We start from the raw sequence: 26392 nt of genomic DNA on the forward strand, positions 1-26392 counted from the left end.
GTCTAGAGAATTGGGATTTGACACCCCTATTTGTAACCAGGCTCCCAAACCTGGAGTCTAAGCCTAGGATGCGGTTCCAGTGATGATCCCCACAAGTCTAGGGGGAGGCCACCAGCTTGCAAAAATTGTGAACTGTCCCTGAACAACGTGAGCACTAGAGGTAGCTGCCCCAGGTTTGAATCTCAAATCTGCCTCTTACAACAAGCTGGGTAAGCCCCTCCTCTTGACTTATCTGTAGAATGAAGGTGACAGTGCCCATCTCATGGTTCCTTAAGTGCCTCAGGGCCTTTGCTTCAGTGTGTATCTTTAAAAGACAAAGACTTAAAAAATCAAATGACAGTACCATGATCATTCTTAAGAACAAGTCATAATAGTTTCTAAATTTCATCAAATAGTCACTGTTCAGAATTCCCTCATGTTCTGTTAGTTTTTTATTTTGTTTTAACTATAGTTGTTTTATTCTAATCATGAACCAAATAACATGTACACATTTCATTTGGTGTATGTGTCTCTTAAATCTTTTTCAATGTATAGTTTCCCCTCACCTCCTTTTTTTCTTGCCATCTATTTTTTTTCTATAGAATTGGGTTGTTTTTTCCTATAGAATTTTCCAGTCTTGATTATTTTCTTCAGACTGATCAAGGCTTGATTGGATTCAGATTCAGACTTTTCATTGTGAGAATTCTTTATAGGTAGGCTGTGTACTTACTATTGCATCCCATCAGGAAGCACATAAAGTCTAGTGTCTGTTTCTGTAATGTTAAGATCCATCAGTGGGTGTGAGATTACTAATCCAGTGGGTTTAGGTATTGTTAGCTTGGTCCATATACTTCCAAGTTCCCTTTTACCTTTTTTCCCTAACAGCTTTAGCAGTCATTACCATTGCTTAAATCCATTATTCCATCAGGGGTTCCAAATGGTGATGTTTTAAATTTATCGTTTTCTGCATTCATTAGCTGGAATTTCCTATAATACAGAACTTTATAAAATCAACAATATGGTTACCTACAGGAGAAGACAGGATAAATGCTTGATTCTTTCACCTTGTTTTCCATTTTTTAGAATAAAGCTTTGGTTTCTTAAAAGGGAATTGAGTAATAGCTTACTTGGCAAAAATTCACAAAACATTTCAATTCAGATATCTGTTTATCTTATGTATCATCACATAGTTATGAGAACAGAATTATTAGACGTTTTGACTTTACGTTATAAAAAGTATTGATTTTATACGGTTTGCTTCTTTTGAAATATTTATTTAGAACAAAAAGAGTGGACTTGATAATAAATTGATAAATTTTTAAAAATTGCATTTTTGTCCTCTGAGTTTGCCACTCCTTCTAACACTAAAAGAAGATACTTGATCAAACTATTAACTTACAGAAAGTGAGTCCATGTAATCTGAACCAAGAGAGAATGTGACACTGAAGTGCTTCAGCGAGTGTATATTGCTATTGGATGAAATTTCAGGTAGGAAATAAGTGCATTGTTTGGTGTCAGGTAGTCTAGTTAGTATATTCCACTTGATCGCTTTTAGAAAATGAACTTTTTGTTTTACATGAGGGATCAGAGAAGCTAGCAAAAATTGCTTTAGTCTTAAAGTACTTGTTTTTCTTTTAATGGAAAATGCCTTTATTTGTGTAAGTGCACAACAATAGAGGAAATGTGAACTTTTTTTTTTTTAAGCATTTCTTCTGTCTTTCTTTTTAAATAGAAAATCTGTTAATGACTCTAAGAAGGAGTCAGTTTACGTTATTTTCAGAGTTGCCAAACCTATTTAAATGCCTGGTTCATCTTGTTTAATACTGATATATTGTTTTATATTTTCCCTAGTTTGAGACTTTGCTTCTATTTAACTATTCTACAGTGTTTATTTAATATTTGTCATTGAGAATCATTTTTTAGCTCTAACCCTAATATTTCTTGAAGCTATTTGAATACTGACTTAAATATTATTTCTTTATATTTAAATGATTTGCTGTTTATGATGTATGTACAAAATTTGAAATTTTAAAAGAAAGATTTATAATCAAGCCTTTATTAAGTAGCATGGCTTTTTAAAACTATTGCAATGGCTGGTTTTATACATATTACTTAAAATGCCCATGAGATGGTGCTCATTTATTTCCTTCTGGTAGTATTGATGTTTTGTAAGATGCTTATAAGAGAATCTATAAATATATTGTGCTATAAACTTCTAGTTACTTTCTCAGTAATTATAATGGTACAGAGGTACATTATGCCAGCATGATGTAAATTTCTCTGTTGTTCATCTTAGTCTAATCATATTTATATATTTCTTCCTGATCTGTTTGTTGGCTAACATAGTATATTGATTTGCTGTAGGTCTTCAAATGAATGATACCTTAAATGCATCTCCATTTTGACCTTCTTTTAACATAGACTTCAGATTGTATCTCTGTTTTTTATAATGTGTAAATTCTTTTCTGTTTCCTCTTTGGACCAAGCTAGTAACTGTTGTAAAACAGTAGATTAAATTTAGAGCTCTTAAGTTTTTCACTTGCTGTAGCCATTTGCTAAATAAATTTCAGTGTATCTTATGATCAGAAAGAGAATGGTATTTTGTGATCTAGGTCCTCTAAACTGAAAGCATTCTACTGGTTCTTTGACTTATTTCTTGAACATAGATTTTAGCAAGACATGAGGAACCAAGTGTATTTCTGGATTGTCACCCTTGGGTGAAATAATCCTTTTGGAATTACTGAACTTGTATCAAATTTGTGTTGTACTGAGTTGGGGAAAGTGAACATAGCCTGGATGAAGTAGAAAGAATTGTTCAGAGATAACATGAAGAGGCTCCGACCCTGAGAGTCTCTGATTAGCCTGACTTGCATGATGGCTGTACTGCTGAAACAATTACTGTGTCTGATAGCACGTGATATTCTGATTGCCTAACCTGTGTCTCATGCCACTCTGGGATATTGGGCACCATAATTGACATCCCTACCGGGACCATACGAAGCCAGGAAAGAGTTCCTCAACAGAAATAGAGGAAGGGGAATATGAACACGCGTTTGCCAGAGAAAGATGGTAGTACCTATAACTAATACATCACCTATAAGGGTTATTGCAAAGATGAAATAAGTGAGCACACTTTGAACATATGCTATATACTGTAGAGCTTTATAATTCTTTTTTTTTTTTTAAAGAGTATCTTGCGTGGAATCAAACAGACTTCATTTTGACTCCTATCTCTGTCACTTCATAGGTTTGTGATTTTGGGAAATCTGTATAATCTAGTTTCTGTATCTGTAAAATGGGAATAATAGCACCAACATCATAGGGTTGTTAGAATCTTTGAAAATAGTGCCTGACACATAGTTCCTTCTACAGTTTTCCTTATCAGGAGCTTACAGTTTGATGGAGACAAGACTCATGTAAAGATAACTAATCCAACGCAGTAAGTGTGAACTGTGCATGCTTTCCAATAGACAAGGCTTTAACAGTTCAGAGTAGGGAAACACTACTTCCTTTTTGGTTTTATCTGGAAATGTCTTTTTGTAGAGGTGAGAATTGAGCTAAACTTTGAAGTTTAGGAAGGGAGAGCAAAGGCAAGGAAGTAGAATTTTAAAGCTCCTTCTTGGTATAATAAGTAGTCTGTAGTGACTTGACCAGTAAGATTGTTTGGGAACAAAATGAGAGATCAGGCTTTTTGAGATTTTTGTGGAATAGGCCAAGTGATTTGAAATTTATTTTGTAGGTAATGAGGAGCCATGATTTTTGTACAGGGGCTATTACATGGTTAAAATGCTCTTGGGAAGCTTGATATGATAGTAATGACATGATATAATTAGAGTTCTGAACAGAATTGGAGTTAACTTTTCAGTGAGATATTTTTTCATGTACTTAATGTGTTACTGATTTTAACTCCTGTCTATCCAAATTAAATTAGGATTTTATTAAAAATCAGTATTTGGTGGATGTTTTAGTTTTACTAAGTGAATAGTAGATCTCAGATAACTAATAGGAGCTAGGTGAAGGCTTATGTTTCTGTGTTGTTTAGATCTCAAGGCCGTAAGCTTGTCTCTGGCCTCACCCTGGGATTTCTGATGGCAAGATACTGAGGAAGTCATTTAAATATTAATTTACCAACGCTGTCTCATTTTAACCCTATTCTTTGTACTTCTGTTTATTTATGCTGATAGACACCACACAGTAATAGACCTGGGAAAAACAGGTTCACTGACTTTAATATGCTCTTGTTTGCGAAAATCTGTTAACTCTGTTAAATACTTCAATTTCCAGTGCTGGTTACCTTCCTGGTTTTATAATGTGTTAAATTACCTCAAGAATCCTGATTTGATGGTTAGTCAATGTGAACTATTAAGACTGAAATATCAACATAAGAGCAAGTAGAAAAGGCTTAGCATTTATAAGGATGAGCTACAAAAATAGCACTTGGGTATTTTACTTTTGATGCATTTATTTTGTAAGTAGCTGATTCATTAAATTCTCCTTCCCTATCCATCTTCCAACACAACCTCCACTCTGCATTTCCTGTTCTTTGGGGGTAAAACACGCTACTTAATACTGAGACGAAAAAGAAAATGAAGATGAATCTTATATTGAAGACTATCTTTATTGATACTAACATATTAGTTGGCTATACTATGTGATCCAGCATTAGTGATCTGTGGGATGGTATTTTTCCAGGATTTTCTGGGCTATCAAATATATGACTATTTTTTTGTTTATTTATTTAATATATAGGTAATACATTAACAGTTCAAAAAAAAGGACATAGTGACTTATCTCCCTCCCACCTCTGTCCCCCATGTTTTCAGAACCTTAAACCTACCAAATCCTCTCCCACCTCAAAATTAGGTCAGTCACTGCTGAAGAAAACCTGAAAAATAACTATTATTAGCATCTTATATATCTGTCCAATTTTTCTATAGATTTTTATAAACAAATTTAAAATATTTATGTGTTTCATTTCTTTTTAAGTGTATATTTCAAGTTTGTACAAAATTGAAAAATATGGTCTCACAGGAATATTTTAATATTCAATCCATATGTGATTATTTCCCCATTTTCATTTCTTATTTATTTATTTAAAATTTTATTTTATTGTGTTTAGAACACACCATAAGATCAACTCTCTTAACAAATTCTTTTAAACAAATTTTTTCTTTTTTGAGGAAGATTAGCCCTGAGCTAACATCTGCCGCCAATCCTCCTCTTTTTGCTGAGGAGGACTGGCCCTGAACTAACATCCATACCCATCTTCCTCTACTTTATATGTGGGACACCTATCACAGCATGGCTTGCCAAGCGGTGCCATGTCTGCATCCAGGATCGGAACTGTCAAATCCCAGGCCCCTGAAGCGAAATGTGTGCACTTAACTACTCTGCCACCTTAAACAAATTTTTAAGTGTATAATGTTATTAATTTTAGGCACAATGTTATACAGCAGATCCTTGGAACTTACTTATTTTGCATAATTGAGACTTTGTTCCCATTCATTGGCAGCTACTCATTTCCCCCTTCCCCCAGCACCTGGCAAACACCGTGTTAGTCTCTGATTCTACGACTTTGACTATTTTAGATACTTTGTATAAGTGGAATCATGCAGTATTTGTCCTTCTGTGACTGGCTTATTTCACTTAGCATAATGTCCTCAAGGTTCCTCCATGTTGTCACATATTGCAGAATTTCCTTCTTTTTTAAAGCTGAATAATATTCCATTGTATTTTATACCACATTTTCTTTATCTGTTCGTCCATTTGTGGGCATTTGGATTGTTTACACATCTTGGCTGTTTGAATAGTAGTGTAATGAACATTGGAGTGCAGATATCTCTTCTAGATCCTGTTTTCAGTTCTTTTGGCTGTATACTGAGAAGTAAGATTGCTAGATTATATGGTAGTTTTTTTTTTTTTTTATTTTTGGTGAGGAAGATTGGCCCTGAGCTAATATCTGTTGCCCATTTTCCTCTTTTTGCTTGTGGAAGATTGTCCCTGAGCTAACATCTGTGGCAGTCTTCCTCTATTTTGTATGTGGGATGCTGCCACAGCATGGCCTGATGAGTGGTGTGTAGGTCCATGTCTGGGATCCAAACCCATGAACCCTGGGTTGCTGAAGCAGAGTGCATGAACTTAACCAGTGTGCCACTGCGCCAGCCCCATGGTAGTTCTGTTTTTGAATTTTGAGGAACTTCCATATAGTTTTCCGTAGTGGCTACACCATTTTGTAGTTCTGCCCACAGTGTACATGGGTTCCAATTTCTCCACATCTTTGTCAATACTTTTTGTCTTTTGTTTTTCTTTTTTGGATAATAATTATCCTTACAGATATGAGGTGATACCTCTTTGTGGTTTTGATTTGCATTTCCCTGTTGGTTAGTGATATTGAACAGCTTTTCGTATAACTGTTAGTCATTTGCTATGTCTTCTTGGAGAAATTTCTGTTCAAGTCTTTAGCACATTTTTAAATTGGATTATTAGTTTTTTGGTATTGAATTGTAGAAGTTCCTTGTATATTTTGGCGGTAAACTCCTTATCTGATATATGGTTTGAACTATTTTCTGCCATTTTGTAGGTTGCCTTTCACTTTATTGATTGTTTCCTTTTCTGTGCAGAAACTTTTTAGTTGATGTAGTCCCACCTGTTTGTTTTTGCTTATGTTGCCTGTGCTTTTAGTTTCAAATCCAAAATATCTTTGCTGAGACCAATGTCAGGGAGCTTTTCTCTTAGGTCTTCTAGGAGTTTTACAACATTAAGTCTTGATGTTTAAGTCTTAAATCCATTTTGAGTTTATTTTTGTGTATGGTATAAAATAAGGGTCCAATTTCAGCATGTGGATATCTAGTTTCCCAGCACCATTTGTCGAAGAGACTATCCTTTCCCCATTGTGTATTCTTGGTAGATAAGTTGACTGTACATGCATAGATTTATTTGTGGGATCTCTATTCTGTTCCATTGGTCTATGTGTGTGTTTTTATGCTAGTACCGTACTGTTTTGATTGCTGTGGCTTTGTAATGTAGTTTGAAGTCAGGAAGAGTGATCCCTCCAGGTTTGTTTTTCTTTCTCAAGAGTGCTTTGGCTATTTATGTGTTTCCATTTGAATTTTAAGATTGTTTTTTCTGTTTCTGTGAAAAAAGCTTTTGCAATTTCGATAGGAGCTGCGTTAAATCTGTAGCTCGCTTTGGGTAGAATGGACATTTTAACCATATTAATTCTTCTAATCTGTGAACACAGGTATCTTTCCATTTATTTGTGTCTCCTTTGATTTCTTTCATCAATGTCTTACAGTTTTCAGTGTGCAGATCTTTCACCTTCTTGGTTAGATTTATTCCTAAGTATTTTATTGATTTTGTTGCTATTGTAAATGGGATTGTTTTCTTAATGTCTTTTTCAGATAATTTGTTGTTAATGTATAGAAATGCAACTGATTTTTTGTATATTGATTTTGTATCTTGCAACTTTAATGAATTCATTTATTTAGTTTTAGCAGTTTTTTGGTGTAGTCTTTAGAAGTTTCTGTAGGATCATGTCATCTGCAAACAGAGATAATTTTATTTCTTCCTTTCCAATTTGGATGCTTTTTATGTCTTTTTATTGCCTAGTTGTTCTGTCTAGGCCTCTAGTACTATGTTGAATTTTCCAGTTTTACACCTGTTAATTATTATTTTTTCTTTTTTCTCCCAAAGCCCCAGTACATAGTTGGATATCCTAGCTGTAAGTCATTCTAGTTTTTCTGTGTGGGATGCTGCTACAACATGGTTTGATGAGCAGTGCTAGGTGTGTGTCCAGGATATGAACTGGCAAACCCCAGGCTGTTGAAGTGGAGCGTGTGAACTTAACCACTCAGCCACGGGGCTGGCCCCCTCCACCTATTATAGATCTGTAGTTTCATACCATTATGTTTGGCAAAGATACTCGATATGATTTCAGACTTCTTAGATTTGTTAAGACTTGTTTTGCAGCCTAACATATGATCTGTCCTGGAGAATATTCCGTGTGCATTTGAGAAGAATGTGTATTCTGCTGCTGTTGAATGGAATGTTCTGTATCTGTCTTTTAGGTCCCTTTTGTCTAAAGTGTAATTCAGATCCAGTGTTTTCTTATTGATTTTCTGTTTGTGCTTTGTTGTATTTGGAATTTTACCAAGAATTAAAAATCATTTCTAGTTGGAATACGGTAATGTATGAATATCCAACATACTTCTTAATCAGTGTGCTTTGCTATTGTCACATACATTCATATAGTTTCTTTATGTAAGTGGTCGTTTATGAGGATTGATACATTGAAAAATATATTTTAGGGGCCTGACCCCGTGGCCAAGTGGTTAAGTTCACATGCTCCGATTCGGTGGCCCAGGGTTTCGCTGGTTCGAATCCTGAGCGTGGACACGGCACTGCTCGTCAAGCCATGCTGAGGCGGCATCCCACATGCCACAACTAGGAGGACCCACAACTAAAAATACACAACTATGTACCAGGGGGCTTTGGAGATAAAGGAAACAAAAAAAGAAAAATATATTTTAAGTTATTTTTTTTTTCTCCTCTATTTTAGTTAGGGCACCATGTAGCCTTTTTGTTGTTGTTTCTTGGTCAATCTTATTATCTCTTACATGTTATCAAAGCTGGGATGCTATCATTTGTAACATTTGCCATTGTTTTATGCAGCATTAAGAAAAAAATCTGCCAATTATAATTTTTGATGCCATTGATTGTAAGATGCATTCTGATTTTTGAGGTTTTCTTTAAGAATTGATGAACTTTAGTATATGAATTTTATTTTAGGTAGTATTGGGGTGTTACAAAGTATTTTTTATAAAAAGAAGGCATTGGATCTAATACGGTTATACTGTCAGTGGCAAAATATGAATGAAAATGAAATACTCCATTTTTTAAAAGTGGTTGCATCATGTACAATTGTATGGTTGTGCCATAATTTCACTTAGTTCCTTCTTTTAGAAATTAGTCTAGAATTTTTTGGTTGCAGGTACAGAAACTTATATCACACCAGCTTGAGTATAAGAGGGATTGACTGGTCCATAGGACAAGGATAGATCATTGAATGAAGCTGTGAGAACCAGCGAAGCTCAGGAACTAGGTGCTGGAACTAGGAAGTTGGTGTCACCAGAATCTCCTTTCTCCATTCATGGTGCAGATGGGTTTCTCTGCAGGGAAGATGTCTGCTTGAAGCTGCTAATTTCCCATATCTTTCTAGGTTTTGACCCGAAAGGCCAAAAGCCCTTCTTTTCCACCTCTGAATTAAAAAAAAAATGTTGGTAATGATTTTGATTCGCGTGACTTAGCTTACATAGTCACCCCTGGATTAATCACTGTGACCAAGAAAATGGAGAACTATATGTGTCAGGCCTGAGTTAAGTGTCCTCTCTATGGCCTGGGTGTGAGGTACTGTGACTTTATTGCCTGAAGAATGCTATAAAGGAATGGGGGATGAAAGGGAACGTGAGTACAGTATAGACAAAAACAGCAGATATCTGTTAAATGGACATTTAGGTTGTTTCCAGTTTATTTCTCTGTTGTTAATAGAGTTTCTGTTTTCACATCTAAGTCTCCCTACATAAGAATGTTATGAAATTATTATAGTAATCTAAAAGTCCATCTTTTGTGGAGAAAAGTTAGTAAAATAAATCTTTCATGTGTTCTGAATTTTGCTATTCCTCAAAAAAGGACTTGCAGAATCTTCAAATTATAAACTATGAAATTTAACAGTGTATTTTATAATAGTTTGGAAGCATTGAGGGAATGATAACAGAGCTAGGCTTGTTAAAGTAATAAAGGATTTTAAAGTGTGTGTAATGCTATAGTTTAAATAGTTATAAAACATATAATCCAACCTAAATACTGAATTGATTCGGTTGTGGAATGCATGACATTTTGCTATCTCTTTCATATTCTGTGATGTTTTGATTCCGAGTAATGTAAGTTCAGTGGACTTTTGACTGGTTGTCACCCAGTGACAGATTTCTGATTTTTAAAATATGTCATTGCTATAAATCACTAGTTTGCTAGATTGAACTAGCAAGCTATTAAAGAACATGGCAGTATTTACTGTAGATAAATGCAAATTTAAAAAGGTTCTGTGTATGAAGGTTTAGATGATTTATTAGCCTTCAGTGCATACATGAATCTGAAGTTATGTAATGGATTTAGAAAATTTCATTTCCTGTGAAGGTTCAAATTTGCATTTATATTCTATAATGCAGGTATTTGATCTGAGTTCTGTAGGACATGTAGTTAAACTATGTGATATCGATATATGCTTAATCATCTTTTTGGTATATTATGTGGCAAACCTTTTTTAGGTGTAGGGCAAGTGATTAAATATACCAACATTCTTTTATTTTTGGCTGGGGTGGAGAAGGAGGGAGAGTTAAAGAAACTGGTACATTGTCTTTAGGTGTCTTCAGAATTTGTAATCACACTTGCCCTTTAATTTGGCTCTCATTTTCTGCCAGTGAGAGATCCTCTAGATTAATATAGTTTTCTTTCAATGGGAAATAATTAGTAGGACGGTTAATCCTATGGCAAAGTGACACTTCACATGCAGTTACTTATTTTTTTAAACTAACTTTTTTTATTTTAAGATAATTGTAGATTCACATGAAGTTGTAAGAAATAATATAGAGAGATCCCTTGTACCCTTTACTCAGTTTCTCCCCAGTAGTAAAATCTTATAAAACTGTAGTGCAATATTGACATTGATTACTATCAAGATACAGAAAATTTTCGTCATGTAAGGATGTCTTCTATTGCCCTTTTGTATCCACATTTGCTTTCCTCCTTGCTGCGTCCCTTTTTAACCCCCGGCAACCACCAGTCTGTTCTCCAGTTCTATAATTTTGTCAGTTTAAGAATTTTATATAGGGACTGGCCCTGTGGCCTAGTCATTAAGTTCAGCACGCTCTGATTTGGCAGCCTGAGTTCGGTTCCTGGATGTGGACCTACACCACTTGTCTGCGGCCATGCTGTGGTGGCGACCCACATAGAAAATAGAGGAAGATTGGCACAGATGTTAGCTCAGGATGAATCTTCCTCAGCAAAAAAAAAAAAAAGTTTTATATAAATGGAATCATATACTATTATGATCTTTTGTTGTTTTGTTTTTTTAATTGGCACAATTCACTGGAAATTCATCTAGATTGTTGTGTGTATCAGTAATTTGTTCCTTTTTATGTGGAGTAGTGTTCATGGTATCAATATACCAGTTTGTTTAACCTTTTACCTATTGAAGGACGTCTGATTTGTTCCCATTTTTTGGCTATGATGAATAAAGCTGCTATAATCATTTGTGTACAGGTGCTTGTACTCTTGGAAAAATGCCAGGAGCGCATCTGCTTGATCGTATAGTAGTTGCGTATTTAGTTTTTTTAAGAAACTGCCTGTTTTCCAGAGTGACTGAGTCATCTGACATTCCCAGCAACCACATACGAATGATTCAGTTTCTCTGCATCCTTGTCAGTATTTGGTGTTGTCACTGTTTTTTATTTCAGCCATTCTGATAGATGTGTAGTAATATCTCATTGTGGTTTTAATTTGCATTTCCGTAATGGATAATGATATTGAACATTTTTTCATGTGCTTATTTATCATCTCTGTATTCTCTTTAGTGAAATATCTGTTCTTGTCTTTTGACAGTTGGATTTTTTGTTCTAATTTTCTAATTAGATTGGTTTTTGCTGTTGAATTTTGAGACTTCTTTGTATATTTTAGATATTATTCCTTTGTCAGTTATGTGGTTTGCAAATATTTTCTTCTAGTCTGTAGCTTGTCATTTCGTCCTCTTAACAGGATCTTTTGGAGAGCTGAAGTTTTTAATTTTGGTAAAGGCTACTTTATCAGTTTTTCCTTTTAGGCATCTTGCTTTTGGTGTCAAGTCTAAGAACTCTTTGCCTAGTCCTAATTCCTGAGGATTTTCTCCTGTGTGTTTTTATGAAAGTTCTGTGTTTTACATTTAAATCTGTGATCTATATTGAGTTAGTTTTTGTATAAGATATGATATGGAAAGAGTCATTCGTTTGTCTATGGATATCTAATTGCTCTAGCACCATTTGTTGAAATTCCTCCCTTTTATTGCTTTTGCAGCTTTGTCAACACTGAATTGTGTATATTTGTGTGGGTCTACTTCTGGGTTCTCTATTCTGTTCTGCTGATTTATGCATTTGTCCCTCTGGCAATACCTCATAGTATTGATTACTGAAGCAATGTAAGTCTTGAAATTGGGTAGACTAATTCCCGCTTTATCTTTCTTTTTCAAGGTTGTTTTTGCTATTCTAGTTCCTTTGCTTTTTCATACACATTTTAGAAAAATCTATATCTTCAAAAATCCTGCTGAGGTTGATAGGAATTGTGTTAAATGTATATATATCAATTAAGTGACATCTATACTGTGAATGCAGTATGTCTCTGTATTTATTTAGATCTTCTTTTATTTTTTTCATCATTTTATTGTTTTCAGCTTCCCAGTCCTGTACTTGTTTTGTTAGATTTACATCTAAATATTTAAAAATTTTTTTAGCAGTTGTAAATAAGTGTTTTTAATTTCATTGTTCACATCTTTGTTGCTGGTATATAGAAATACAATTAAAAAAAAAGAAATACAATTGATTTTTATATGTTGTAACCTGTGACCGTGCTGAACTAACTTATTAGATTTAGGAGATTTTTTGGGTAAATGCCTTTGGATTTTCTACGTAGATGATCATATTATCTGTAAACAGAGACAGTTTTATTTCTTCCTTTCTGATCTTTTATTTCCTCTTGTCTTTTATTTCTTCTTCTTGCCAATAATTGCCCTGGCTGGAACTTCTAGCACTGTGTGGAATAAGAGTGGTGAGAGTACATCCTTGCCTTGTTTCATGATCTTAGGAGGAAAGCATTCAGTCTTTTACCGTAAAGTATAATGCTAGTTGTGGATTTTATGTAAATACTCTTTATCAAGTTAGGGAAATTCCCCTTTATTCTTATTTTTCTGAGAGTTTTTATCGTGAGTGGGTATTGGATTTTTGTCAAGTGGTGTTTTGAATATTGAATATTGAAACAATGTTGCATCCCTAGAATAAAATCCATTCTGTCATGGTGTATATTTCTTCATATATATTTCTGAATTCTGCCTGCTAGTATTTTGTTAAGAAGTTTTGTGTCTTTATTTTTGAGGGATATTGGTGTAGAGTCTTCTTTTTTGCACTGTCTTTGTCTGGTTTTGGTATCAGAGTAATAGTAGCTTCCTAAAATGAATGGAGGAGCATAAAATTAGTGTTAATTCTTTTTTAAACATTTGGTAGAATTGTCTAGTCAAACCATATGAATTTTGAGATTTCTGACAGTTTTAAAATTATGAATTTAATTTCCTTAACAATTACAGAGTTATTCAAATTATATATTTCCTATTGGGTAGGTTGTAGTAGCTTGTGTTTTTTTAAGAATTGGTCTATTTCGTCTACTTTGTCAAATTATGTGTTTACAGTTGGTTGTAGTATTCTGTTATTCTTTTGTTGTCTGCAAGGTCTTTAGTTATATTCCCCATTTAATTCTTGATACTGGTAATTTGTGTTTTCTCTCTCATTTCTTTGTCAGGCTTGCTAAGGTTTTCTCAATTTTATTGATTTTTTTCTAAGAACTAGCTCTTTATTTCATTGATTTTCTCTGTTGTTTTCCTGCTTTCAATTTCATTGACTTATGCTCTTATGTGTGTTATTTCCTTCCTTCTGTTTGCTTTGGATTTGTTCTGCTATTCTGCTAGGTTCTTAAAATTGAAGCTCAGATTATTGATTTGAAGCTTCTCTTTTTTCTAATATATAGGTATTTAGTACTATAAATTTTCCTTTCAACACTGCTTTATCTATGGTCTACAAATTTTGGTATGTTGTATTTAATTTTGTTTCAGTTAATGTTATTTTTTGTAGTTCCCTTGAGACTTCCTTTTTGACTGATTGGTTATTTAAAAGTGTTTTTTTAGTTTCCATGTATATGGAGATTTTTCTGGTATCTTTATCTTTCTGTTGTTGATTTCTGATTTGATTTCACTGTGGTCAGAGAACCCACTCTGTGTGATTTCAATTCCTTTAAATTTGTTGAAGTTTGTATTATGTCCCAAGACACAGTTTATTTTGGTATATATTCCATGGGCACTTGAAAGCCCCATGTATTCTGCTGTTGTTGGGTAGAATCTTCTATAAATGTTGATTAATTCCTGTTGATTAATGGTATTGTTGAGTTCTTCTAATCCTTGCTGATTTCCTGTCTAGCAGTTCTATCAATTATTGGGGGCAGGTCAGGTACTTTATAACATAACAGCACTTTTCCTCAAAGTGGAGGAGAACCTTATGGGAGAGATCACGAGTTTGGGTGGAAGACACTGATATATATATAGAGGAAATATTGAAGCTTTGGGCACTTTAATAGAATCTATATCTGGGTGGGATTTTGCTATTGGAGGAAAGTGATTGAGTATTCAGAGGGGAAGTTAAGATTGCTATCCATCTGGGGATAGAAGAGAAAGGATGCCAGAATGGAGAATAATGCACAAAAAATCGTGAGAGTACAGTGTAGACATAGTTTACAACACTGTATGGTTTTGCCTTTGGCCGTGATAAATTGCTGTGGACAAGTGTACTCTTAATTATCAATAATGTAGACATCTAGCCTTTCTAGAAACTTCAACAGAAATACTATATCAGAGTGTTTTATAACATGATATAAAACAATATGTTATGATTTTGGGATGTAGATTCAAAATTGGTATCTTAATATGTTCAATATTGTCTTAATTGGAAAAAATGTATATGTTGTTAATCTTGACAACGTACAACTAGTAAATTTACAAACGGTACCTGAAGGCTAGGGGAAAAGAGGTTGAGTGCCTATTACATTTGATGGCTGTTATAAATGACTTGAATTATTGTATTAAGGATTATTGGTGGAAGTAAATAGTTGACCATATTTAATTTGCTGCAGTTGCTGTTGTTTGATAATATGTACTCTGTTTCCCAATAAGTGTTCTACAAAATGGAAGTTCTAAGTTTATGTAAGGAAAGAATTCTCTGGTCATATGGATCAAATTAAGATAAACAGGATTCTTTACTAAAGAACCTATTCAAGACTTTATGTGCATTCTGAACTTTTCAGAGGACTTATAGTATATATAGTTTTTTTCCCACATTGGTTTGATTCTGGTGGGATTATGCAAAGAACCATTCTTTCAGGGGTACTGTTGGATATGTTGTCTTATACATTGTTTCATACTTAGTGGCTGGAATAGTCTCTGGTCAGTCTCTTAATATGATTAATAAACGAAAGCTTAATAGAAGAATCCACAACAATATTGCTCTTAATTACTTGCTTCATAAGTTTAAAAGAGAGAATTGAATTTAACTAACAGGTTGATTTTTTGTTTTTCAGTGCTTAGAAAAGATTTATTGCGAAGAATAGAGCAAATAGGATACATAAAATGCCCTCAGAAATAGAGCTTAGAATAAATTTGCTTTGGGTTATAAAAATTTCTTTATACATATAGTCACATACATAATTTTATATAAACACATAAATGTTTTCATGTCAATACATCTATAAAATTATAAATGTGGTTCATGTTTTTTCATTATCCTCTTAAACTTTGCTCTCTCTTCTGCATCCTCCTCCCCCCACCCAGGTTCTCCTATGCCCTCCTACCACACGAGCAATATTGACAGCCATGTGTAGTCTTCTGTGTTTTATGGACAGGTAGTCCAGTAAATCAGTTGTGATAGTTGTGTGTTTTAATGAAGGAGTTCTCAACTAGTTTGGTGATAAGAAAGGGAAAGAGGGCCAAATTTAAGAAATTTTAGGATGTAAAATTGGCAGAATTCAGTTAATTGGACATTGTGGATGCGGGGACTGGAATTGAAGATCACATCTTGGTTTCTGGCTTATGGACTGGGTGGGTAAGATTACCAAAAGGGGTAACAATCTAGCAGGATTGGGGGAAGGTAATCAGTTATGTTTTGGCCATGTTTATTTTGAGGCAGTGTTTGTGGATGTCTAAGGTAGTGGGACACATGAGTTTGAAACTTGAGGAAGAAGCTAAGCTCGAGTTGTAGTAATTGTATCTGTAAGTCTCTCTGATGTGAAAGAGAGGTATAGCAGAAATGGGATTTGAGCTGGAAGGCATGGGAGGTTATAAACAGACTAGGTTACTGACATTTTCAGTTTTTCAGGTAAGATAATTTCAGAATTTATGGTACAGCCCTGGTAGAGTGAGATTGAAAGTAATTGGATTTAAGAAGTCTAGGTATTAGAAGCTGTGTTTTAGGGATTAGATAGATCATCTATGTGGAAACTGAAATTTACCAAGATTGTAACAGATGAGGAGAAGTGGAAAATTATGCCTGAGATCCAAAACTCTTTAATGAGTGATGGGGAGTCAGTTAAGATGATAATGATGAGGAGTGATTTGGGGTGATAAGGTTGGATTAATTACATGAATCTCCAAAAATGGTGAGCTTTCTCACAGGGATGGAAGAGTAATGGTCTAGATGCAAAAACCGAACCAGGAGAATCTCAGCCTTTCTGTTGTGTTCAGTAGAGGGTTAAAAAACTAGAAGTTTTAAAAGGAGAGAGGTTGTGTGGTTGTACCCTCTGTGGAGAGTCACATTTCAGTTAAGCCGTGTAGGTGAAGAAAGCTCTCTTCTGAAAGGTGAAGATGGTAGGGCATTTGTATACCTTGGAATGAGGTACTGGGAAAGGGTTGTGGAGTGTCATGTGATGGTGATGATAGTCAGTAGAGGTAATGTGTCAGTTAAATTAATAATAGTAAAGGGATGATGGTATGTGAGAGAGTTATGATAAGGCATTGAGGAATGAGATATATCTTTTTTGTCTGGTGTTGAAAGGTTTTAGGGAATATAGTCACATGGTTAAAAATGACAGGGACAGAAAACCTGGAGTGTAAAACTTTGTGGATCAAGACTTAGGTGTGGATTATATTGTCAAATAATGAAGAAGTGACTTAGAAATCAGAATGATAAAAGCACAACAGAAAGAGCTGTCACCTTTAGCTTATATTACGTTAGGGTGATATTTCATTTTAAGTGAAATATGCATTTTTATTTTGTTTTGTCTATTTCCTGTTTGTTGACAGTTCACTAGGAAGAAAGACCGACAGACTACAGCTTTACCATGACTATCAGGTGGAAGATATTCTTGAAGTGAGAATTTTAATAGTGAGTGGAAGGAAGTGTGAGTTCTTATATCTTAATCTAAAAGGATATGCATTATCTAAGATAGGTATTAGTTCTTTTAATTCTTCCAAAAACTTTAAGAGATAGGTGCCTTTATCATCCTAATTTTACAGGTGATGGAAGTGAGCCATAGAGAGGTGAACTATCCTGCCCATGCCCATGTACTTGGTATCTGGTAGAACCAGAAGTCAAATCCAGACAGTCTGGCTCCAGAGCTCATGATCTTAACCACTGTTTTTCATAGGAAAAACAGTGCTTTTCTTGTGTTTCTGAAAACTTGTGTTTCTGAAAACTCAAGGTATAATTGTTTATTGATGAGGATCTTGGGCAAAATATAGTTTGGGAGTGACCCAGTAAAGTACTTTACTATCATTAAAATTATGACATCTTCTACAGGGTAAATAATATTTTACTCATCTTTGATTGGTAATACTTGATACTATAATCTAACATCCATTTTACATTCTTGTTGCCTAGAAGCTCTCTTTCCTAAGTTTTCATGATTGGGAATGCATGTAATTGGATTTGTTGCAGATACTGTACAAACTAAGAAGCATTATTTTTTTTTCTGTCAAGTTTTCCAATAAATGTTCAGTGCATTTTGAGAGGATTAAGATATCTTATTTTTTCCCCCTTGGGTTCAAAGAAAATATGTACTTATTTTGAGAAATTGAAATCTGTCATGAATGTATGATTTTGAAAGTGAAATCCTTTTGAAACCCCATCTTCCAAGATAACCATCACTAACAGTCTGGTGCATATTCTTCAGGCTTTTTCTATAGAAGTACGATCGTACATAATGCATAAATATGACATGTGTGTTGGAGGTGTACGAAATAGACCTTTGGCTGAGTGAGAAAATCATATAGGGCTGAAACCAAATGTCACCATCTTAGAAGGAACTTCTGATATATAAGAATGCATATTAAATTTTATTAAAAATTTTAATTCTTATTAAAGTTTTATTATTGAACATTTTAGTAAATTTTCATATGTTTCATATTCTAATTCAGAGAATACTTTCTTGGCACTGTGAAGTAGTACATTGCTCTTATGCTCGCTGAATTGCACATTTGTAAGCCTTCATAGCCTCTTTTTCAGCTGATGTTGATTGAGGAGTAAGGTATTATTTTGGCTAGCTCTCAATTAAGGGTTGGTGTAAAGTAAAGGCTGATGGTTCTGTTGCAAGCAACATATTGAACTTTCTCTCTTCTCTACTAGTAACTGACTTAAGGTAAAGTCTTATTACATTTTATTCAGTTTTAGGGATGATCTTAAACCAAAGGCTTGTATGCTAATTAAATTATAATGTAATCTAATCTCTTACTGTTCTGTGTTTTAATCCAGTATTTATTATTTATGTACAGTGAAACTCTGCCATAATAAGACGTGTGGAGTCTAAAAAATTCAGTTGTAAAAAATTCAGAATTTAGCCATTTTGAGATTAATTAAATACAGTATTTTTTAGTCTATGTTGTCTTAAAAAGCGCAAAAGTAAAATAACAGTGAAATTTGTCCTATATACAGATGAACTGAGAAAGTTTGAAGTGATTAGGAGGCACTTTCTCATAATGCCCCTCCTGTCCTGCCATTGAAGTTTATCCTACCCTTTGAGATTTTTGGTGGCAGAATATAGGGCTGAGGACAATAGCCAATCACTTATTTGAATTCACTTGTCACAGGTTTTTAACCCTATTCGTTAACACTTTTCTTTTAAAAAAGAATATGATATTCTTCCTACTGTAATGCATCTAACTAACACTTTTAAAAGTCATATTACTGATAGTCTGTTTGCCTATTATTTAGCTATTTGAGTTTTCAATTATTGTTGTATGTAAAAATTAATAGCTTTCCTAATAACTAATTGTTGTAGCATTTCACTCTTGCAATAAGAAATATGCATTCCTTCCTCAACTATCTGATAAACTTTTAACATATAAAGCACATAAGGTGATTTTTTATTCTAAAATGTCTATATTTGGAAGTGAATATATTAAATCCAATTGACTTGTCGTGTTTATATTGCTGATTTTGTTATTCTGATTATTTATGATGTTAATATGTTTGTAAATGCAATCATTTATTACCTACACTTTAGAAATGCCTGAAGTGTTGTGTAAATGGGCTTCTAGCTGAAACCAAGCAACGTTATTTTGGCCTAACACCTACACTGAAGCTGAATTGTCATATATCTTTAAATATAATTGTATCTTTTAAATAAATGTGATTATACTATACCTACTATCCTGCAACTTTTAAAAAAATTGAGTAATACGTCTTGAATATCTTGACATGCCAACACATATAGATTTACGTTCTTTTTAAAGGCTACATGATATTCTATTATGTGGATGTACCATAGTTTGTATATCTGTTTCTGTATTGGTGGATAGTTAGGCTATTTTGAATATTTTATCTTTACAAACAGTGCTGCAATATATATCTTTGTATCTTATTTTCTGAGCTTTTCTGTATGTAATTTTTAGATAATTTTTTTTTTTTTGATGTGGAAGATTGACTCTGAGCTAACATCTATGCCAGTCCTCCTCTATTTTGTATGTGGGATGCCAGCACCGTGAGACTTGATGAACAGTGTGTGTAGGCCTGTGCCTGAGATCCAAACCTGCGAACTCTGGGCTGCTGAAGCAGAGGCAGCAAACCTAACCATTGGGGCGAACCTTGTGGCCTAGTGGTTAAGTTCAGTGCCTCCTTCTTTGGAGGCCCAGGTTTGGTTCCTGGGTTCCTCAGCATGATTGGCTATTTGAGACGAAAAAAGAACCTTCCAGTATCCAGGGTTATAGAGTATAACTTCTTACCAAAGTTCGTACTGTAGCCTTTCTTACTTAGAATTTTTTCTCTACCTTCTTCCCAACACAGAGATGTAAAGTTTGATTTTAAAGCCTGACTATGCTTTTTTCGTGGTTTCATTTTTCTCTTCTATTGCCAAAACTGTCCCCTTGCCATATCAATTGCTTTCTTTTTGTTGATACTTTCTTTTCAGTTTTGTCTAGATATTCCCAATATTAGTCATTTTCATTTCTTATATATTTGAAACCAAAATTCACTCAGCTCAATGATCTTAAATTTTTTTTCTATTTTATTTTTTATTGAGGTTATCATGGTTTACAACCTTGTGAAATTTCAGTTGTACGTTATTATTTGTCGGTTGTATTGTAGGTGCACCACTTCACCCTTTGTGCCCCCCACCCCCCACCTTGGTAACTGCTAATCTGTTCTTTTTGTCCATATGTTTAACTTCCACATATGAGTGGAGTCATACAGAGGTTGTCTTTCTCTATCCAGCTTATTATGCTTAACATAATACCCTCAAGGTCCATCCATGTTGTTGCGAATGGGACAATTTTATCCTTTTTTATGGCTGAGTAGTATTCCATTGTGTGTGTGTGTGTGTGTGTGTGTGTGTGTGTGTGTGTGTGTGTGTACCGTATCTTCTTTATCCAATCATCAGTCAGTGGGCACTTAGGTTGCTTCCATGTCTTGGCTCTTGTGAATAATGCTGCAGTGAATATAGGGGTGCATGGGTCTCTTTGAATTGCTGATTTCAGGTTCTTTGCATAGATACCCAGTAGTGGGATAGCTGGGTCATATGTTATTTCTATTTTTAATGTTTTGAGAAATCTCCATACTGTTTTCCATAGTTGCTGCACCAGTTTGCATTCCCACCAGCAGTGTATGAGGGTTCCTTTTTCTCCACAACCTCTCCAACATTTGTTATTTTTTGTTTTGGTTATTTTAGCCATAAATGATCTTAAATTTTATGTAAGATGGTTCCTAGTTGGGCATCTGTTACTATATATTTAAACATTTTAGCCTAGAATATTTAAGATAGGAATATTTTCAGATAAGCTCTTAAGTGATCATAAAACCAATAAATGGAGCTACTTTATTCTTCAAACATTTTGGTTAGTAGAGATTTAGTATATTGTACTGAATATTATTCTTTTACTTAAAAAAAATGTACTACAATAAATTCTCACCACAATTAGAGACCACAAGATATGTTCAGTTTTGTTTGTTATTAGACTTTAAAACCTGCCTCTGGCTTATCAGAGCTTGCATTATTTTGTTTGAATAAATTTAATACCTGAAGTCTTCACTCTTTTGACTCTAGAATATCCACTGATATCTTTGTCTGTGAAAACTTGACCTTATTATATAATTTATTTCACTAAAACTTTTTGAAATATTTTATTATTTAGACAAATGTAATAAAGCAACTACTGTTATTTATCCAGAGATATTATATTTCATGGAGCAAGAATTGCTATTCATCTTTTTACTTGTGGTGTGTGTATTCAGTTTAATTGCACTTACTTATCACTTTGTGATAAAAAGAATTTTTCTAAGGCACAAAATGAATTTTTGTCACCTAAGTTAAATGCAGAGCCAGCCCTGGTGATCTTGTGGTTAAGATTTGGCCCTCTCACTGCCATGACCAGCTTTTCTTTCCCGATCAGGGAACCACAGCACCCATCTGTTGGTTGTCATACTGTGGTGGCTGCATGTTGCTGTGATGCTGAAAGCTATGTCACCAGTATTTCCAATACCAGCAGGATCACCCGTGGTGGACAGGTTTTTGTGGAGCTTCTAGACTAAGACAGACTAGGAAGAAGCACCTGGCCACCCACTTCTGAAAAATTGGCTATGAAATCCCTGTGCATAGCAGTGGAACATTGTCTGATATAGCCCTGGTAGGTGAGAGGATGGTGCAAAAAAACTGGGCAGGGTTCCACTCTGCTGTACGCTGGGTCTCTACTGGTTGGAATCAACTTGAGGACACTAACAGAAGAAGGACACCAGTCATATTGGATTAGGGCCTAATGGCCCTATCTTGACAAATTACATCTGAAACAACTCTGTTTCCAGACAAGGTCACACAATGATGTACTGGGGGTTAGGACTTCAACATAAGAATTTTGGGGGCATACAGTTCAGCTCATAACAAGGAGTATCTGGCATAGTGGTGGTGTAGAGCAGGTATTTAGGTATCTAGTAAGAATACAGTCAGAGAGAATATGCTGCTCTCAGATTTCTGTTTCTAAACTTAGGGCACACTGCCATCTCTTAAAAGTAGGTCAAAATAGGCAATTTCGTGAGTTAACACCTGCTATAGTATAAGAGGCGGGAATGGACATATGTCACTTGAGATAGTATGTATATTTTTAATTTCTGAGAAAATGCAACTAATAGCAGTATCATATACGTAGTCAGGATATAGATTTATAAGCTGATGTGACAGAGAAGCCCTAAATAACAGTGGTAGAAGTGGTAGAATAATAAGGTAGAAGTGTATTTGTCCTTTAGGTGAGAATTTAGGTAGTGAAATGGTTCAGGGCTACTGAAGCAGTTTTGTAGTTGTCAGGATTCATAGATCTTTCTGCTCTGTTATCTTCAACATGAGACTTACAGCATAGATTCCAAGATGGCTACTCTAGCTCTTGCCACTATTTCTGCATCTTTTCTAAGAGGAAGGAGGAAAGTTGCAAAGAGAAGTCACATTCCTTTCTTTTGAGAGTAATACCTAGAAGTTGCATATATTATTCCCTGTTCTCATTGGTCGGAACTTGCCAGTGGCTGGTAACTTCAAGGAAAGCTGTGAAGTGAGATCCTTTGCCTGGGTCCCATGAACCAAACTAGAAACTCTTTACTGTTATGGAAGAAGAAGAAAATGTAAATTGGGAGAGATTACAGTCTGAGAATTTGAAATTTTTCCCCAACTTCTTCCTCTTAATTAAGTTTCTGGTGACTGTAAACATGTATAGGGTGCATTCACTTAGAAATGGATTCTTAGGTATAAATTGAATACCTTGAGATTGGCCCTTTAAAAAAGTAAATACATTTTGAGGAATGCAAATAAATAAAACAAGCTTACACTTCACTTAGTTTGTTTTAGAAAGGAATAGACAGGTCCAGAGAAAAAAGTGATTTGTCACAAGAAATAGACAGTATCTAGTTAGGGGCATAAGCTGTGATTGTACTCTGTCCAATTTATTTGCTATGCCTTATTCCCTGCTGCGTCTTTGAGGAAAAATTTAGCAAGTTTCAAAGGAAAACTTAGCTCTACTTTGATGTGTTAGAATTTCCTATGTGTTTCAGTCTTTGCAGGTTTATAGATCTTTTGGAGAAGATAATTATTTTTGGTCTATATGTGTTTTTGGTTTTCTGAAAATACAGATGACTTAGGTTTAGTGATTAATTTCAGCTTAAAGTGTTTTATTAATATAACCATTGATAAGAAAATAATCATCATGCCCTATTAAAGTCCTAATACAAAACTTGTGAAGGTTTCTTTGAATTCTTTGAATAAGATGCTTTAATATTTCTTTAATCTTGTATGTTAAACTATAACCTATAGAAAGCATGTTATGCCACCCTGAAGGTTGCTATAAAAATTGTTTATGAAGTTCAGGCCAAGACTAAAATATGTTGAAATGGAGAGTTTTGAAAAATGTTCTATACAGCAAAGGAGACCAAATCATGCTAAAATGCAGAAAAAGACTATACATCAGTTTCCAGGCTACATTATTCAAAAAAATACAACCATAAAAAAGGTAATAAGATTACATTTTCACATTTCATGGCTAGTAAAGTGCATTAGGCTGCTCAGATATTCATAACTTACTGTGACATTTGGGAAGATTACATTTTGTAGTGCAGAGCCATTACTACAGCTCAGATAATAACTAGCCAATGCCTGGACTTGGATTATGATCCCTGTCATTGGAAACAAATTTGTGTTTTGAAGGTTGATCAGCTTCAAATAACTATTAGAAAGGGTTAACATGACATACTGTAGACCCTGTGCATGCTTTTTAGGTATAATAGATATGCATACATATAGTATATCAAATATGCCACACATTTGTATGTACCAATTTCTGCCATCAATTTTCTCCTTGAAAGATATATTTTATAATATTTAAAGCAATGGAGAAATACTTAAAACACCTGTCTGGATACTGCTCTCATAGTATAAACTCAATTTAAAAGCTGGTGAAATATTTGGGGTTTTTTTTTTGAAATTACTTTCAAAAATTAATTCTATAGCTTCCTAGAAGGGTGGTTACTGATGGTAATAAACACAGATCAAAAGGAAAGATTGATGTAAGTAATATTAAGGTGAAGGTAGTGTCTCTTAAGTTAGTTGCAACTAGGTTTTTGACCTATTCAGACCTGTGTAGAAGATGTCCAAAAATGTATATACTAAAAACTTTCTCTTTGCCCTCTTTTCCCAGATGCTCTGTTACCTTTTCAGAAGCAATCACTAGTTTTTTGTGTCATTCTTAGGTATCTCTACATATGTTTGTGTTTTACACTCAAATTGTAGCCTACTATTCACACTTTTTTCCACTGTGATTTTTCTTACCTAAACAATGTATTTTAGAGATCTTTTCATGTCAAATGGAGCTGTCTCATTCTTTTCAATGGCTGCATCCTATTCTATTATATAGTTATACTAACCTATACTAACTAAGGTTATAGTTTACTAACCATTACATTATAATGTTTTCTTCGGGGGATTGTTTCTTCTATTTTCTAGTCAAGAAATGTTAAAATGAAGTTCTTGTATCTTACATCATTACCTAAATGTATCTATACAATAAATTTCTAGTTGTTAAGGTAACCATTTGTGTCTGGCTTCTTCTATTTAGCATAATTTTTTTTGAGGCTGATTCATATTGTTTTCTGTATCACTAGTTCCATTACCAAATACTTTCCTCATTTATAGTAAGTTTTTAGTTGAAGCTCTTTGTTTTTCGAGATATATATCATATCATTTGAGAATAATTGTAGTTTAAATCCCTCCATTCTGATAGTTATACATGTTGTTGCTTTTTGACTAAATATGACTTCTGGATCTCCAGAATATCAAATGATAGTGATGATAGTATGTCCTAGTCTTGTTTCTGACTTTCATGAGAATCATTTCAATTTTCCTATTTGAGCATGATGCTGGCTTTTCAGATGTGATGATGTATTTTATTATCAAAGGAAGTATTTTCCAATTAATAAATGTAGAAAGTATGATGGAACTATAAAACCACCATGTAGCAATGCCACAGTCATAGCAGTTGTAGGTCCATCAATGGATGCTTAAAAGTATGAGAAACAAGATATTTGTATAGTCTCAAAGTATTCTCCTACAAGATGCTTAATAATTTAAAAATGAAAGATAGTAACTTTAAAATGGAGAAAATCTGACAGACACCACCTTAAACAGGTGATCAAAGCTAACTTCACCAATAGCGAGACATACTGACATCAAGTATCATCTGAAATGATACGCTGAGAAAGACACATATCACCTCTGGGGTATTTTTACCAAAAATGCGTAACCTGAATTTAAACACAAAGAAGCGTTCAGATTGGAAGACAGTCTATAAAATAACTGGCAAATACATTTTAAAAGTGTCAAAATCATGACAGTCCAAGAATGCCTATGCAATTGTCTCAGTTTGAAGACTAAGGGGATCAGAAAAAGGACATTGGTGTGACAGGTGGTCACATTTGAATAAGATCTGTAGATTTGTTAATAGTATTGTATCAATGTTAATTTCCTGGTTTTAATGATTGTCCTATGATTATGTAATATATTCACATTTGGAGAAGCTGCGTGAATGGTATGCAGGAATTCTAAACTTTGTGCTTTTTGAATGTTTGAAATTATTTCAGAATAAAAAGTTAAAACAAGCAAATATTCAACAAACAAATAAACAAGTCTATATTAGCATTCTTATGTATCTTACAGAATTTTTTTGTGGACTAGAGAAGCAAGCATGTATAATTCATAGCCAGGACATTGTAGCTAGGAGAACCGTCCAGTCACGTCAGGGGACTCTTTTAGCAGATACTCAACTGTCTTCTCCTTACTGCTTGTTACTGATGATGCAAAGAATTGTACACTGAAATTTCTGCCCGAGATTTCCTAGAAGAACCAGATCCCTTTACCACTGTGCTTGCCAGGAATTCTTTTCTCCCTGCATGCAGATACTCCCTCATGTTGTTCGTTTTTCCATTTTTTCTTTCTCATGCCAGTGTACGTCTTTGCAGAACCTGGAACGTGTGTCAACCTCTGGCTGCAAGGAGTTTTGATTTCCTAATTCTGACCCCTCCTTGCTTTTCATGTCTTTTCTTTTATGAGCTATTGGATTTTGTTT

The 26392-nt window shown here is 34.3% G+C and overlaps 1 protein-coding gene across 5 annotated transcripts in view; it reads left to right on the forward strand.

Moving 5' to 3' along the window:
• Window positions 1–26392, forward strand: part of LRBA (LPS responsive beige-like anchor protein) — a 706265-nt gene that overhangs the window by 60705 nt on the left and 619168 nt on the right. The gene's annotated exons all lie outside the window — the stretch shown is intronic.

This window comes from Equus przewalskii, chromosome 2 (assembly GCF_037783145.1).
Source record: "Equus przewalskii isolate Varuska chromosome 2, EquPr2, whole genome shotgun sequence".
In the NCBI taxonomy this organism is placed as follows: domain Eukaryota; kingdom Metazoa; phylum Chordata; class Mammalia; order Perissodactyla; family Equidae; genus Equus; species Equus przewalskii.